At 38.2% G+C, this 18,431-nt stretch overlaps 1 protein-coding gene across 2 annotated transcripts in view; it reads left to right on the top strand.

The window, feature by feature from the left end:
• LOC137253148 (nucleolar protein 11-like) overlaps nucleotides 1–18,431 on the top strand; it is a 154,564-nt gene that overhangs the window by 120,623 nt on the left and 15,510 nt on the right. The window lies entirely within an intron of this gene.

The following is an 18,431-nucleotide window of genomic DNA, read 5'->3' as shown; positions in this document are numbered from 1 at the left end:
TTCGCATTGGACAGATCAGCTGAATGCCCGCTTTCGGTAGTGTGCTGAGAGAGAGCTGTATTGTTTTTCTTTTTGTTAATGGCCGACTCATGCTCTTTGAGCCGAACAACTAGGGTACGTTTAGTTTTACCTATATATATTTTGTTACATTTTTCTTTATCATTCCCTTTACATGCTATTTGGTAAACGATATTGTTTTGTTGTAAATGTGGGATAGGGCTTTTTGTTTTTGTGAACACGCTTTGTAGAGTGCGATTGGATTTATAAGCCAAGCATGTGTTGTTGTTGTGTGTTATTTCAGAGCCGAAGTTCTCTGTTGGTTTCGGTATATAAGTTACGCTGAAAAACTTTTTTGGCTGGTTTGTAGTGTTTGTTGTTGGGATTCTGGTATTTCTATTCTCTATTTGTGCTACCTTTTATTGGATTATATTTTGTACTAGGGTGTGCGGGTAATTATTGTTTTTTAAAATATTCCGGATTTTATTTAGATTAGTGTTCCAAAACTGCCTGTGGCACTTTATTTACGATATTCGACGCGGCATTCACCTTGTATTTGAAGGGTTGGGCTGATAAAAAAGTTGATAAGGCGTCCCGAAGATGTGGGTTTCGCATACCAATCTAGTACTAATTTTCTGTCCATTCTGTGGATACGTGAATCTAGGAAAGGAATGTTACCGTCCCGCTCGATTTCAAAAGTGAATTTTAGTTTGTTATGGTATTTGTTTAGCGTGTTTAATATGGTGTCTAAATCTTTTCTTTTTATGACGGCAAAGATGTCATCCACGTATTTAACCAGCAGTTGTATACCAATCTAGTACTAATTTTCTGTCCATTCTGTGGATACGTGTATCTAGGAAAGGAATGTTACCGTCCCGCTCGATTTCAAAAGTGAATTTTAGTTTGTTATGGTATTTGTTTAGCGTGTTTAATATGGTGTCTAAATCTTTTTTTTTTTATGACGGCAAAGATGTCATCCACGTATTTAACCAGCAGTTGTATGCCAATGTTGAACTTTTGTTTCAGCTCCGATGAAGTGTCTGTAATACATCGTCCATGACTATGTCGGCTATCGTAGGAGAGAGTGGGTTACCCATGGGCATGCACTAAACTCCTGCAAAGTCTCGTCGGATTTTTAGTAGCGGTTTTGCAATTCTATTTGGTAGATTTGTTTCCTGTGTTTGCTTCCGTAACGGCGTTCTACAGCAGCCATCAATGCTTCATAATCGTTCCGCTCTCCTTCAGGATCCTTCTGTAGGATATCGGTTGCAGGCCCTTCAATGCTACGAATAGAGCTGCAACTTTATCTTCAGCATTCCAGTTGTTCACTGCTGCGGTCTTCTCAAGCTGTAGTTTAAAGACCTAGAAAGGAACAGAACCGTCAAAGGATGGTGCTTTTACATTTGGATTACTCGCTGAAACTGCTGGGCGATTTATTTGCAACTCCGGTATACGTCCTCTCAAAGCTTCTATCCCGGCAACAATTTTGTCCTCGAGCTGTACAATTTTTGTATCCTGTGCTTCTAACGGCGAAGACATTTGTGCCACCTGCAATGATAAGCGCTCCTCTTGTGCTTCCATCTTGGACGTAATCTGTGTCGACATTTCTGAAATACGCGTTTCTTGTGCTTCAACCTTTGATGTTATTTGTGACGACATTTCTGAAAAACGTGCTTCTTGTCGTGTCTCCTGTGATTGCAGTTGGGATGCCATATATGTCTTCTGTTCTGCCAGCTGATAAGTTATATTTGTCTTTTGTTCTTCCAGTTGAGATGACATTTGCGACGACATTTCTGAAATTGGTGACTCCTGTGCTTCCATCTTGGATGTTATGCATGTCTCCTGTGATTCCAGTTGGGATGTAACTGTCGATGTTTTAGCATATATTGCAGCCAATATCATGTTCAAGTCTGTGCTCGTAACTGTCTGCGATGTTTCGTTTTTCTCTTCCATTTTTGTTGTTGTCTCGTCCCCATCAGGATGAAAGACATACTCGTCCATATTCATTCCTTGCCATATTCATTCCGATCTTATTCCCGGTTGTAATCAATCCACGGTTCTCCAACTCCTTTTTCAGTTGCTGGATCCATGCCCAAGTTGTATTCGAAATCTTCGGAATTTATTCAAAAATTCCTCTTCTGATACCAATTGTAACGAATTTAGGGAAATTCCGCTTATTCCAAACCTTCTGCTAACGTTCGAATCGCTAAACTGTTGAATAAATCACCCAATATTCAGTAGTGCAATCTGGTCTTTATTAGTCTACTTGGGAGTATCACAATTATACTTCAAAATCACGTACTGCACAACAGCGTGTTTAAATCAAACTGACTAATCATGCCTCAGCTTGCGCTGCTTTTATACTCTCGGTTTCCTCGTTCACCCATTTCTCCTAAGGTCTAGTAATTTCGCGAACTTCATGCTTGGTTACCAGCCATGTACATGTATATTTGTAGTTTGTAGCCATATGCGTGTGTATATGTGAGTACTACTTCGGCTGATGATTACATGTGTTTGTGAGTATCTCTTCGTTGCCTTGTATGTATGTGTATAAATGATGATTGATTTGTTTACGTACATACGAGTGGCTGCTTAGTATCAGCTTAGTGATGCTATATAATATTCTTCACACTGCCTTCCACCTAAGTTTGATCGTCCCGATCAGAAAAATATCTTGATCTAACCGCTGCTAGCCTCTCCAAATGAACCACCATTCTATTTCGTGGTTTCCCAATGGTTTGTAAGCGGTAGATGGTATCACTGATCCTCCATCCAAAATTTAGATGGAACACCTTTTCGCCGATGAGGGTTGTATAGCAGTACCAAATCTCCCTCCAGGAAACCTTCCGAATTATTGTTCTTGTCTTACCTGTGTTTCATCCTACTACTCATTATCCTGGACCGTTCCCTCACACTCTGTTGTTTGGCCAATGAACTACTTCGTAGGGCTTGATCTTGACGGACTGACTTTGCATCATCAGTATCGTCTTGACGGTTCACAACAGTAGTGCGCCCTGGCTGGAAACCACACTTGCATTCTTTCTGCGAAATTCTTTCCTTCATTTTAGTTCGTCTATTTCGGTTTGTCAGTGCAAGTGTTATTTCCGCAGGTACCTTCGGTATTGATTTGTGTGTTCCATTCCTTCCACTAATGAAATTGTTGCTGCACGTAGTCAGCTCAACGAGCTTGAGAGCAATGCAGTCGCCACTGATATGATAATTAATGGAATTCCGTATGCTAGCGAAGAGTTTACCTGATTTATTTGCCAAGATAAGCAAAGCAATAAATCTACGCCCACCACCATTGCGCGATGCCTTTAGGTTACGGAAAAGGCAAAACAGAATGCAAAATAATATAAACAGCAACATTCCTATTGTTGTAAAGCTGCACTCTGCGCGTGAGCAAAGCCAATTTTTTACCTCTATTGCTGCATTTTGCAAAGAAAAGAAGAAATCGCTTGCGCTGTCTGATGTTGATGTACCTGGCTACGGATCTGTATATGTGCATGAGAGTTTACCAAAGAGATTAAGAGAAATAATGTCGTATGCGACGGAAATGAAGAGAAGGAAGCACTTGGCATCAGTGTTTTCAATACGTGGAAAAGTGCGTGTACGACGAAGCCAAATGAACAGCCTAAACTGGTGACCACCATAGTGGAAGTGGATTATCTTTTAAGCACCAGAAACTAAGGAGCTGATAATTAAAATGAAATATATATATATTGTTTTATTGGTTTAGAACTTAACGTTAGTCTAATATTTGTCATCATTTACTCTTATTTTCTTAGGTTTTTTTAATGTATACTCTTAATTTTTTCTTTTTCTTTCGCTATCATACTTATTTTTTAATGCTCTTGCTCTAGCATGTATTTTGAAGTGCATAGATATGTTTATGAATTCAAATAATTCAGTTACCGGCTCTAACGAACTGAACACTAAAATAGTTCTGAATCTTTTGAGTGATTGCACCCTTCATTTCAGCTTTGCCATTTCAACTCTAGAAGTCTGAATCAATGTAAGCTTGAATATTTGAACCACATATTTAGCTCTGTGAGTGTTGATGCTCTGTGTGTCACTGAAACTTGGTTTCGAAATGACATGAATGATAATGATAACCAGTTTGTTGACTATTGTCTGGTTAGACATGACAGACAGTAAGGTGAGCGGGGTGGAGGTATTGCGATATACCACAAGAGGACGTTGCAGTGTAAAATAATAAATAAATCAGGTAATTCCGATCTTGTAGAGTTTTTGATGGTGGAATTTTACAATAATTACGAGCGTTGCGTTGTTGTGTGCGTGTATAATCCAAATAAGTCGTCCCAATAAACATTTTTGTCAATTCTCAGTTTGAGATACATTTGAGAATCAGTCCATTTCTCACATTTCAAACGTTAGTTTTCAAATGCATTTCAAATAACCGTTGATAGCACTCTCAAGCTAAAAGGCACATTTTTAATATGGAATTTTTCTTTATTTTCAAATTGAAAATTTTTGGATTCTCAACTTTTTCTCAAACGAGAATAAAGCGGAATCTACTGTTGTGCCACTTTCGGTAAGCAAATTTATTATTTGCCTCACTTCACTTTTAACTCTTTTAGGTTTATGCATAATGTAGTACAATATAACTTAATATTATTAAAATGTATAAATACTTTCTTATATTTTCACTTTATGTCCAACTTCACACAATAAAATCACTTGTTTACATTTCCAGCTAAAGTATGCAAATTAGAGATCTACGAATTATCAACGGCACTATCGACGACACTATCGATAGCATTGATGTAAAATAAGCATCACAAAGCACACACGGAATATTGCGCATTGCGCATGTAAACAAAAGATCAGCTTTTTTTTATGGGCAAGTCATACGTCATTTTCCTTTAGTTCTTTTTTTTCTCTTTCATTCGCTCAAGCAGTCAACTGTGACGTAGATGCGCAGAACGAAGCAATTTTGAATTCGTGAATGCACAATCTGGGTAGGTGATTTGTGAATAAGAATGTTGTACTATGTTTTATTTTTTTTCGGTTTCATGAACACTTATTATGAACTTTAAAATTTAGACACATTGGCGCAAAAAGTATTCACATTATTATTAACGAAAATATTCTATGATATCGATGGTTTTCAACCAGAATGGAACGAAATGCAAGTAATCTCAAACCATTCTCAAGTTGAATAACAACGTTTGAGAAAAAGTCGAGAAAATATTTTGTTTCAAATGATAAATAATGTTAAATATCAAACTGAGAATCAATGTTTTTCTCAAAAATTAGAGATTTTTGTTTTCAGTGTTTGTTGGGCTATGACTTAAATAACCTCTTTCAATGTATACATAAATATAGTGACACTTAGGAACATATACTACTGTCTGGAGATTTAAATATAGATTTGCTTGTTGAAAATGATCGTTCAAAAAACTTGCTTGAAGATATGTCAGGCTTAGGGCTTAAAATTGTAAACCAGCTTCCTACTCGTTTTGGTGCCCATTGTAGACCAAGTTTACTAGACGTGTTTTGCGTTTCTGATATGAGTAATGTCTTAATTTTGACCAACTTTCCCTGGGTGGTGTTAGCGACCACGACTTAATTTTTCTAAGGTATAATTTAGCTATACACTCAGCATTTAATGTTTCAGAAAACTACATAAATTGGCTGTTTATTACTCTTAACTTTAATAGCGCAGTACATCAGGTTATAAAAGCAAGAAATAAAAGCCATGCGCTTTGGAAGAAAACTTCTAAATTCGAACATTGGCAGGCTTACAAAGTATTGCGAAATAGAGCTACTAGTGTCACCAGGGAAGTCAAGAGGTGTTATTTCCACCTTGATGTAAGCCTGGGACCCAAGATTCTCTGGAGTAACTTAAAACAACTTGGTGTTAAGCCCAATCTTAACTCCGAATGCTTGGTTGACGCTGATGTTATGAATGACTTCTTTGCTGTGAAATTACCAGAAGGGGATAATCCATATATATACTCGAGTGAAGATTCTTCTAATGATCCTGGTCGAATATTTAATTTTTCAAATATAACTGAGGCTGAAACAATACAAGCCATTATTTCAATAAAATCGAACGCCACGGGAGAGGATAAGATCAGTTTAAAATTCATTAAATTAATTTTACCTTATATTATTGCGCCTTTTACGCATATTCTTAACTTTTCACTAACTTCCTTAAATTTTCCCGATGCTTGGAAAGTAGCTAATATTGTACCTCTTCCGAAAAAAGTTAATGCCTCCCAACCATCTGATTTTCGGCCTATCAGTATTCTATCAGAGATTTTGGAAAAACTTTTATTGAACCAAATTATGAACTATCTGACAAAAGAAAATCTGCTTTTACAAAACCAATCAGGTTATCGTAGGGGTCATAGCTGTTCAACCGCTATGCTTAAGGTAATGGAATATATACAGCCTTCCTCTGATAACGGTGACCTGACAATTCTTGCATTGTTGGATTTCTCCAAGGCTTTTGACACTGTCTGCCACAAAATTCTTATTCGTAAGCTTAAGACATACTTTGTTTTCAGTAGGGATGCTTTAAGGCTCTTGACAAACAGGTATCAGAGGGTAGTGTGTAGAGATAGTAAATCCAGCTCATTGCTGGTGAAATCTGGTGTACCTCAGGGCTCTATTCTTGGTCCAATTTTTTTTTTAGCTTGTATATAAATGACATAGAGAAATGTTGTCAGAATGTATCTCTTCATCTTTATGCTGATGATGCGCAAGTATACCTCTCGGCACCTCTTGGGTTAGTGGAGGATCTTGTTTGTCGAATAAATGAAGACCTAAATGCTATAAATCAATGGTCTAACAATAATAAGCTCTGCCTTAATTCATCTAGAACACAGGCGATTGCCATTTCTCATTATTCTTATAATTTGGATGAAGTTTTTCCAATAATACCTAATGGGAATGTGGTGAAATTTGAGAGCGTAATATGTAAAAACAAGGATTAGGTGAAAAGCCGATGTGTAGCGTTAAAATGCGATTGTTTTTATTTTAGAATTGTCTTTCCTTTTATACAAAATTATCTATTCTACATATACGTATGTACACTAACATTAATACACAACATTCTTAACATTTATATATTGAGTCAGCATATTAGTTCGACCTAGTTTAACAAATTATAATTGTAGAAATATTGTGGCAGGCGCGTTGACGAATTGTCATTGACACGCGGTCACGCTATTAACGCATTGGTCAATGCGCCAGTAGAAATGTAACCGGATACAGGTCTTGCTGTCGGCATTAGTAAGTGATGTTGAACTCCCACTGCGATGGGGCAATGAAATGTATTTCGGTCGATATTGTAATGTGAATGCAATATGTGTGGTCTGCATGGAAAGTGCATTGGCGTAGTAGAGCATGCTGCATAGTACTACAAACGTATTGACATAAGGCGGCACCATGCAACTTAAAAAAGAAAAAGGCATGTATGACTTTCTCAGAGTCTTAATGACCCACTTGAGTTTTGCTTGAATTAGAAAAAGATTTTAATTGCTTTTGAGTTATGCTATAATTTATTGCATAGCGGTTACTTGATATAGGAAACAAAGAGTCTGTTTACTTTATTTTCTGTTTTTTCTGTTTCTAATATGCTGACTTTTGTTAATAAAATTTTTTTTTTTATGTTTGTATGTTTATAAATATGAGTAATGTTGCGCGTCAAGTGTTGACATTTGTTTTACATATCAGAATTTTAAGTGTACGACCCACTTAAAATCCGCTTATGTTTACAAATTATTATTTAATATTTATGAGGTAGCGGTAACTTGATGCTAAAATGAATTTGTATATTTATGTGTGCTTTGTTTTTGTTTAGTGAGTAAAGTGGAATGCTTTGTGTAGAAAAATTTTTTTTTTTTGAATTATGTGACTTAATAGCAGGTTGTTGTTGTTGTTGTTGTAGCAATGCTCGCCCCACCTAATAGCCGCGACCGATCACAAATTGTCATCAATATCCTCTAACGGGAGTCCAAGGAAACTTGCCGTTTCAACAGGGGTGGACCATAAGGAAAGGGGTGTTAGAGGCGTTGGTTCCACATTACAATTAAAGAGATGGTTGGTGTCATGTGGGGACACATTGCAAGCAGGGCATACATTTTGTATGTCGGGGTTGATTCTGGATAGGTAAGAGTTTAACCTGTTACAGTATCCAGAACGAAGTTGAGCAAGAGTGACACGCGTTTCCCTGGGGAGTATGCGTTCCTCTTCTGCGAGTTCTGGATATTTTTCTTCAAGTACTGGATTCACCGGGCAATTCCCGACATAAAGGTCCGACGCCTGTCTATGGAGTTCACCAAGGACCTGCTTGTGTTTTTCCGCTTCATACGGCTGGGTTCTCAGGTGCCGTATTTCCTCAAAATGCTTACGGAGATGACTCCTTAGGCCCCTAGGCGGTGCTGGTTCGTCAATCAGATGTCTGTTGGGATGCCCAGGTTTCTGGGTATTCAACAGAAACTGTTTGGTCAGCATCTCATTTCTCTCCCTGATGGGGAGTATTCTCGCCTCATTATGCAGATGGTGTTCTGGGGACATAAGAAGACAGCCAGTGGCGATTCTGAGAGCAGTATTTTGGCAGGCCTGTAGTTTCTTCCAGTGGGTGGTTTTTAGGCTTGGCGACCATATGGGTGACGCGTAGCACGTAATCGGCTGGCTAATTGCTTTGTATGTGGTCAAGAGCGTTTCTTTATCTTTTCCCCAGGTACTGCCAGCAAGGGATTTGAGGATTTTATTACGGCTCTGAATTCTTGGAACAATTGCGGTTGCGTGCGCACCAAAATGTAGATCCTGATCAAACGTCACACCCAAGATTTTGGGGCGTAGGACAGTCGGTAGCGTAGTGCCATCGACGTGGATGTTCAATATGGTCGACATTTGGGGCGTCCATGTTGTAAATAAGGTCGCGGAAGATTTAGTCGGTGACAATGACAGGTTTCGCGAGGCGAAAAAACTGGAGAGATCAGGGAGATAGCCGTTTATTTTATTGCATAGCTCATCGATCTTTGGGCCTGGGCCTGTGGCCATTATTGTGCAGTCATCGGCGTAGGAAACGATTGTGACTCCTTCCGGTGGTGAAGGTAGCTTAGATATGTAGAAATTAAACAAAAGCGGGGATAGGACACCACCCTGTGGCACCCCTTGTTTAATTCTCCTTTGTTTTGATGTTTCGTTTCTGAATTGCACCGATGCCTGCCGACCACCCAGGTAATTTGCGGTCCACCTTTTAAGACATGGGGGAAGGGTAGACCCTTCCAGGTCTTCCAGTAACGAGCCATGGTTGACCGTATCAAAAGCTTTTGATAGGTCTAACGCTACGAGTACTGTTCTATGGTGGGGATATTGATTCAAACCGCAATTTATCTGGGTGCTAATGACATTTAGCGCGGAGGTAGTGCTATGGAGTTTTCTGAAGCCATGCTGATGAGGGGCTAGCTGCAAATGTGCTTGGAAATGAGGGAGCAAAATGGCTTCAAGCGTCTTTGCCACTGGCGATAGGAGAGATATCGGACGATATGACTCACCTACGTTAGCTGGTTTCCCAGGCTTTAGTAGCGGGACCACCTTGGCCATTTTCCATTTCTCGGGTATGACAAAGGTGGAAAGAGACAGGTTGAAGACATGCGCTAAATATTTGAAACCCTCTTTCCCTAGGTTTTTAAGCATCGGCATGGCTATGCCGTCTGGGCCCACTGCTTTGGATGGTTTAGCGCGACCAATGGCGTCCTCAACCTCTCTAGCGGTGATGGTAATTGGTGACGCGCTGAGTTTGTGTTTATGTGCACGTCTATTGGCTCTCCGTCTATCTTTGTCGACCGTAGGATGCATTATATATTGTCGGCAGAAAGCGCTCGCGCATTTTTTCGCATCCGACAGCACCTTATCGCCAAAGGCGATGGAAACTTTGTCTTTGTGCTTAGTCGGATTCGATAGGGACTTTACGGTGGACCAAAGTTTACCTACACCGGTAGAGAGGTTACAACCTCTTAGGTGCTCTTCCCATTTCGCCCGCTTGTGTTCGTCCACAAGCGATCTGATGCGTTGGTTTATATCCCTTATTTGGGGGTCGCCTGGATCAAGCTGTCTTATAAGGTCGCGTTCCCTCGCTAAGCTCGCGGCCCCCGCCGGGAAGTGGGGCCGGATTTCGGGAATTCTCCCGGCGGGAATGAAATGTGCCGAGGCGGATTCAATGACCTTACGGAAGGCACGCTCCCCTTGGCGGGCATCAGTCGGGATAGGGAGGGCAGCAAAGCTGCTGTCTGTTGCAGATTTATATTCTTCCCACTTTCCTTTTTTGAAGTTTATGAAAGTGCGTTTTTCGGTGACGATGAAGTCGGCGGTACGCTCGAACGAAATAAGTATGGGCAGGTGGTCGGATGACAATGTTACCATCGGCTGCCAGTTGACGCAGTTTACGAGTTCTGCGCTCACGATTGAGATATCTGGCGAGCTATGACAGCTTCCTACCATACGTGTGGGGGCGTCTCCGTTAATTGTGCAGAACGTCGTTTCGTCTATTTGATCCGCCAACATCTCACCCCTACTGTCCGCCCGCAAGTTTGAATGCCATAGGTCGTGATGGGCATTGAAATCGCCTAAGATAATGCGATTGTTGCCAGTGAGTAAGGCCTCGATATTAGGGCAGGTGTTTTATATTGGTTTAATTCTATTTTTATGGACTATTATCTCCTTATCTTTATTGTTCCTATCCCTATTTTCTATTCTATGTGGTATTAGAGTGAAATTTTTATTTTTATCAATATTCTTTACTCTATACTGTCCCTTATATTTATTATCTAACTTATGGCCCGAAGGCGAGGCTTCCTAACTGAGGCCGGCTAAACTTAAATTTATTTCCTTATTTTGTAGATAGGTTCAAGTAAAATATTTTCCTATTAATATTTTCTATTCTACTGGGGGTTAAAATGAAAGTATTTTTCCTAAAATTATGACCTCGTTAATTATGAGGTTTTCTTAAATGAGACCCGGGCTAATAAATTTATAATTATTTCTATAATGTGATATTGCTGCTAACCAAAGATTAATGATTCTTATATTAACTATTTTTATTAAACAACGATATTCATTGTTAATTGAGTTCTACTAAACTAAGAACATATAAAGTACGGAATCTGTCATTAATTATGCGAAAAATTTAGGGGTTGTGATTGATGGAAGAGCAAAGTAGTTATGTACTAGTAGTAATCCAATTAATGGGCAAAAGAATGGTAAAGTGGGCGCAACAATTTTTCATATCTTTATACTTTTTGGTTTTTTCGTATTTTCCAGCAATATATTTTTTATCTTTTACGTCATGCGATTTCTGCGGCGGCCACCAAGACGGAATCGTCATGATATTTATGAGAATTATTTTTATTTTTTACCGGGATTGTCACATGCACAAAATTTTGGGTTAGTGCAATTATTTGATCTTTGAGAACTTGGGTACCTACTATTATAATTTTAAATTTTCCTACTGCAGTAAATATTCAATTCTTAGTCACCAATTTGACCCTCAGGACAACTGTGTTTTTATTCTTTACAAGTCCTAGATTGCAGGGACTGCCTGATAAGTAATTGTCCTAAGTCAATTTTATCAATGACAATCAGGTTGCTTGCTTTTCTTACGCTACCATTTTTCTATGAAAAGGAGCGCGACATGTCTCATTGTTGCAATTTTATATAGCGCTTTGTATATTTTTATATGTTCTCTTTGTGACTTTTTCTTCATTTTTGTTGTTCTTATTGGCTGGTTTTTAATATTTTTTTTCTTAGTTTTTGCATATTTCCACAATTATGCAAATTTTGATTTGCTATCAAACTTTGGCTGGGTTAATTTGTTAAGAGTTATTAAACATTTTAAGAGTGGTTAAACTCTTACCTGTCTAATCGAGTCTCATATGTTGAAATTAGTCATACTAAATCGTACCCCTACGTTGCACTTCTGGTGTGCCTCAGGGTAGTATTCTTGGCCCATTGCTATTTCTACTTTTTATTAATGATATTAAAACTTGTTTTAGAACTTCAAAATTCTTACCATATGCGGATGATTTAAAAATTTTTAATGAAATAATCTGCTTGTCAGATACATTATCATTGCCAAGCGATCTAAATAAGCTATCTGATTGGAGTGTGAGAAATAAACTGTTGCTCAACACAAAGAAATGCTTCCAAATGACTTTTGCCAAAATTGTAAATCCAATTGTCACTACATACACTATTTCTAACACTCCCCTATCTAATGTACATGAGTATCGGGATTCAGGTGTGGTTTTTGACTCAGGCTTCACCTTTGTCAATCACATCAATCATATTGTACCTAAGGCAAATTCTAACTTGGGTTTCTTGCGTCGTCATGCGCGTGATTTTAAAGACCCATACACTAGAAAAGGGTCCTACGTACTCAAGTTCCGTTTCACGTTAAAACGCTTAGATCTAACTATTTATTGTACGCACCCATTACAAGGTCGCTTGCAGAATTCAATCGAATTTTTATAACTCTCAATCTAGATTTTGCTCAGTCCAGATCCATATTTTTGGCTAATTTGCAATCAAATTATTTTTAAGTGTTATTAAGTTTTATCTTTAAGAAATTTTGTATTTCTAGTCTGTAAGGTTTTGTACCATTAACTGAAAATGATGAAATAAATAAATAAATAAAATAAATTATTTGGAGGTGTATTTTTAATTGTCTATTGCTCTTCCTCAAATTGGATAAAAGAATTTTAGACACGGTTTGGTACGGTTTTCAGCTGCCTATATTTAATTTTCATGTAATTTTTGAGTAACGTAGCTATTGCAATGGTCAATAGTACGATTACGCAGATCAAAACTGCTAGCCAAACATCAAAATTTTGTGGTCAAAGAATAGCAAACGAAATACGAAAAGTACATACAAGAAAAATAGATAATCTAAAAGCGCAACAAGTACGAAACTTAGGAATAGAAATTAACAATAACTGGTTCGTAAATAAAACCGAAATACATTTCCCGAAGGCGTGAAATGGCTCTTATCGTTAGGGAAAAAGTTCTCTCTACCAACCACAAAAACCAATTTCTCAGCAATTCATACAATAGCAGAAATTGAGCAAGCAATTCAAGCTTTAGGCGACGAAAATGCCAAGGAAATGGGAAGAAACAAAGTCAGCAATAGGATTCTCCAGTTTAAGCGAAACATGAAAAATAACTCAGCCGAAAAATTTATCTTAGAAACATACAACAAAAGCAAAGCATTCTTAGGTTAGGTTGAACTGGCCGGTCCATGAGGACCTCACATAGACTGATTGAGGCCGTAGTGTTACCAGAAGTTTGTTTTAACGACCAAACTGAAAAACCCTATCAAAAACCAGGACCTATGTTATAAAATAACTCCGCCCTCTTGGCAAATTTTAGAAGCCTCCTAGGACTTAAGCCACTTGCTGATTCTAGATCTGACAGCTGTATCACTCCTAATAGCTGGAGTCCTAGCCTGACACGAGCACAGAACGTGCTCGATCGTTTCCTTCTCCAACCCGCACTTCCTACATCTGCTATCACTGACCAAGCCTAACTTAAAGGCATGTGACGCCAGAAGGCACTGTCCAGTCAAAATACCCGTCATGAGTCTACAGTCCTCTCTTTTTAATGATAGAAGCAACTGTGTTAGTCTAAGGTTGTAAGACCTACACATAATCTTCGACACTTTACAGCCCCGCGCTTGAACCCACGCCTTTCCCGCTTGGTCGATCATGTGCACCTCTCGCCTTCGCTTCGTCCGCCATTTGCGCACCCTTGCGCCAGCCGTCCACCTTTATTGTGGCCTTAAGATCTCCCTCGAAGCGCAGATAGGGAATCAGGTAGTCTGTTCGTCTTGTGATTGATGACGCTATACTACTATGGCCATATAGTCGGCGCTCAAGCTGCCCCGAAGCACCGAGCCTGGTTGCGGTCGTTAATGCTTTGTTCTTTGCTACCAGGTCTACAGGTGGAATGTGCAGAATGGCATATAGTGCAGCCGTCGGGGTTGTTTTCAGGGCTCCCGTAATGCTAAGCATCGATAATCTGCATACCCCCTCTAATTTTTTGAGGTATGTTGTTTTTTGTGTGGCTTTCCACCAAACAAGAACTCCATAGTATAGAATAGGGCTTACAATCGCTATAAAAAACCAATGAGAAAGAGAGGGCGATAGGCCCCACTTACACACCAGCATTCTTTTACACGCCTAGAGTGCCGTTGAGGCCTTCTTGACCCTCTCCTCCACCTTGAACTTCCATGACAGCTTACTGTCTAGGATGATTCCTATATATTTTGTGCAAGGTTTCTCCTGTAAGGTCACCCCTCCTAACTTAGGCCTGGTCCAATTTGGGACCTTGTACCTCTTTGCAAACAAGACCATATCCGTCTTCTCCGCATTGACTTTCAACCCGACATTAGATGCCCAGGTATGAATGCCCCGAAGCGCTCGATCCATCAAAGAACCAATCGTTGGAAGGCACTTTCCACTTATGACAATTGCAACGTCATCTGCGTAAGCCGTAAGTTTTACGGGTCCCTCATCTAATCGCCTGAGCAGTTGGTTGATCACCAGCGTCCACAGCAGAGGTGATAGCACCCCTCCCTGCGGCGTGCCCCTGTCCACTGATTTCGTGGCCTCGTACAATCCCCATTGTGATGTAATCTTTCTGCAATTTAACATGTAGCCGATCCATCTGATTAAGGCAGGATGTACTTTAATGTAATTAAGACCATCCATAATCGCCCATTTTGCAACATTATTGAAAGCCCCGGCAATGTCCAAGAAGACTCCTAGAGCATACTACTTATATTCCAAGGCTTTCTCTATGCTTATTACCACCCTATGCAATGCGGTGTCTACCGACTTGCCTTTGGTGTACGCATGCTGTGTTGTGGAGAGCAGCTTTTCATCAACGTTGGACTTTATGTACACATCTTTCAGCCTCAAAGCATTCTTAAACACACAAAAATAATATAGTTACAACAGACACGGATAAAGGTAATAAGACGGTAGTAATATACAAAAATGATTACACAGTAAACATGGAAGAACTATTAGAAGACAGAAGCACATACAGAAAACTGAGAACGGATCCAACAAGCACATTACAAAAGAAAAACAACAAGTTAGTAGATGAGCTTTACAAACAAAAACACATAACCACCATAGAGAAACAAAAACTATCATGCTCAGCAGCTAATGCACCCAGGCTCTACGGGCTGCCAAAAATACATAAACCAAATACACCCTTGCGCCCCATCGCGTCATCCATGAACGTACCTTGCCATCAACTATCCAAATATGTAGGAAACCTAATACAAAATATAGCATCAGAAGAGTACAACATCAGAAATGTATTCAAGCTTAAAGAGAGACTAATTGATCTACTAATCAGCAAAGATAAAGTGTTAGTGTCTTTCGATGTCGTGTCAATATTTACGAACATTCCCACTAATCTAGCTATAAAAATAATAATGGATAAATAGGATAATATAAAATCCATGACTAATGTACCCAGATGCAAATTCCATGAAATTTTAAGATTTTGTCTACTCGACAACAACTATTTTATCTATAACAACGAGGTATATACTAAAACTTATGGAATCCCCTATCCCCAACAAATTTTAGGCGATCTTTTAGACAACACGCTAAATGTACTAAGGCAAAAACATAATATCGAAGTAAAATTTATAGTAAAATATGTTGACGATATTCTCGCAATATTAAAACGTAAAGACGTAGAATTAATACAAGAAAACTTAAATAGTTATCACAAAATAAAATTCACTACTGAGATGGAGAATGATTACAGCATCCCTTATCTGGACGTCAGAATATTCAAAAACAAAAATAATGGAAGTCTGTCCTTTGATTGGTTCACAAAGCCCCTAGCATCTGATCGTCTTATAAATTTTCATTCTTGCCAACCAATGAAATATAAAATAAATACGGCGAAAAATTTAATAAACAAGGTACTAACCATAAGCGACCAACAATACTGGAACAAAAACCTGCAAAAAATACACGAAATATTAAAAAACAATAGCTATCCACACGCCCTAATTAAAAATCTAACAAAACAAGGAATAAGAGAAACAAGCACGACACGAAACCAAACAACAATACATAAAGAAAATCAAATTAAGCAATATTTCGGTGTAACCTATATTCCCAAACTCTCTCAAAATACCAGTAAAGCAGTAACAAAAAAAAACCAAAACATATCCCTAGTATGCAAATCCAACTCCTCACTAGCGAATATATTTACGCGAACAAAAAGCCCAATCGACAAACTCGAACAACATAATATAATATATGACGTAACATGTCAAGGTAAAGAACAAGAAAGCTGCAACAGGGTATACATTGGAACCACGAAACGAACGCTCGGCGTCAGACTGAAAGAGCACGAAAGCGATATGAACAAAAAGAGAAGTGCAACGGCCTTATCACAACACATCACGGTAAGTGGCCACGCAGCTGATCTAGCAAACACAAAGATAATAGACCGCAACAAATATGGGAGAACGCGATACACATTAGAGAGTTTGAGAATATTAGAAAAAAGAGAAAATACGGTAAACAAAAAAGAAGACACACAAAACATTGCAGCAGCTTACCTTTTATGTTTATAATTATAATTTAGTATGACGATGATACCAAACGATGATGGTACTATTTTTTAATTTTTAGATCCTAACTAAACATATTGGGTAAGTGTTGTTTCTTCTTGTTTTTAATGTTGTTACAGGTAAATTTGTTAATAAGTGTCTTATATAAGGTTTATTATTGTTTTTCACGGTTGTTTATTTTTTGTTGTCTTTTAAATAAATAGATCACCCTGATAATGCTAGGAAGTCTTGCGAAACGTTGGGTTGAAAAACTGGAATAAATTCTTTTATATGCACTTCACAATTAATGGTCAAAAGAGCCTAACTCAAAAATTTAAATTAATATAAAATTGACCGGAAAACCTCTAAAAATTTATTCTATTTTCTGTTTCTTTATTTTCTGAGTTTCCTTAATTTTCTTTTTCTAATTCATATCCGGCTAATGCTATCATTATGCCATGTGCTTTCTTTGTCCACCAAGCCATGCTGATTTTTTCCTGTAAGTATTTTTCTGCTTCTGTGAGAAATGAACTAATTTTAATTTTTAATAAAATTTTTGATTTTATTCTTTAGCCTATGCATTCCATTTTACTTGTTTATTTAGTTAACATTATTAAAGTATAAGATACATTTTGTCCTTAACGGGAAAATTTGTTTTTAAAAAAATTGTTTAGCATTTTAATATAATTTATTTTTTCTTCGACTTTTTTCTTTAAATTTTAGTAAAACATAATTGACTTAAAATTTCAAACATCCTTTCCATTATACTAGTCCTACTTTAAAAAAATTCCTAAACAAAAACAAAGTTTTTGCGCATGATTTAGCGTCCCTAAGGCTGCTCAATTGATTCTAAATATACTTATAAAAATTAATTTTTCCGCTTGCTGCTGGTCAGGATTGTTTCCAGTCAATTTTTATCCGCCGTGCTGCTATATGTTCTGTTGTTTGCTAGTATGGCTATGTTTATTCCACTTCGTTTATTCGCCATTCACATTTGTTGTTGAGATCCTGTCTTATTCTTTTCTCTTCTTCTGCTACTCGTCCAGTATGTGTATTTTAATATTCCACTCTACTATGCCGCTGAACCTTCAGTCATTAGCTCGATTGTTCCGTCTGTGCCAGGGCTTTTTGATAACTTAGTACCATTTTTGTTGTCCAGATGTCCTGGGCTGTTTACTGCGTAGGCTGGCTTTGCTCGCATGTATGAATATTCGCTTACTTTTGAGCGTGTAGATCAATGGAATTGTTACTTTTGCCTTACTCTCAGGACTATTGAACTTTACTTTACAGGATCTCTTCCATTACGATCTTTTTAACGTTGCTGGTTTAGCAACTTTTAATGATCGAACTGGCAGGATCTCCCTCCAACTAGATTTTTAGCAGTTTTGCCAATTCCTAATCTAGTCTGGCAGGATCGCCATGTAATATGTAAAAACAAGGATTAGTTGAAACGCGATGTGTAGCGTTAAAATGCGAATGTCTTTATTTTATAATTGTCTTTCCTTTTATACAAAATTATCTATTCTACACATACGTATTTACACTAACACTAATACACTACATTCTAAACATTTATATACTGAGTCAGCATATTAGTTCGACCCAGTTTAGCAAATTATAACTGTAGAAATATTTTGGCAGGCGCATTGACGAATTGTCATTGACACGCGGTCACGTTATTAATGACTGGTCAATGCACCAGTAGAAATGTAACCGGATACAGGTCTTGCTGTCGGCATTAGTAAGTGATGTTGAACTCCCGCTGCGATGGGGTAAACGAAATGTATTTAGGTCGATGTTGTAATGTGAATGC

This window comes from Eurosta solidaginis, chromosome 5, assembly GCF_040869045.1.
Source record: "Eurosta solidaginis isolate ZX-2024a chromosome 5, ASM4086904v1, whole genome shotgun sequence".
Classification (NCBI taxonomy): Eukaryota; Metazoa; Arthropoda; class Insecta; order Diptera; family Tephritidae; genus Eurosta; species Eurosta solidaginis.
Note: the sequence above shows the minus strand (reverse complement) of the source record. Positions and strands in the feature narration are given on the sequence as shown.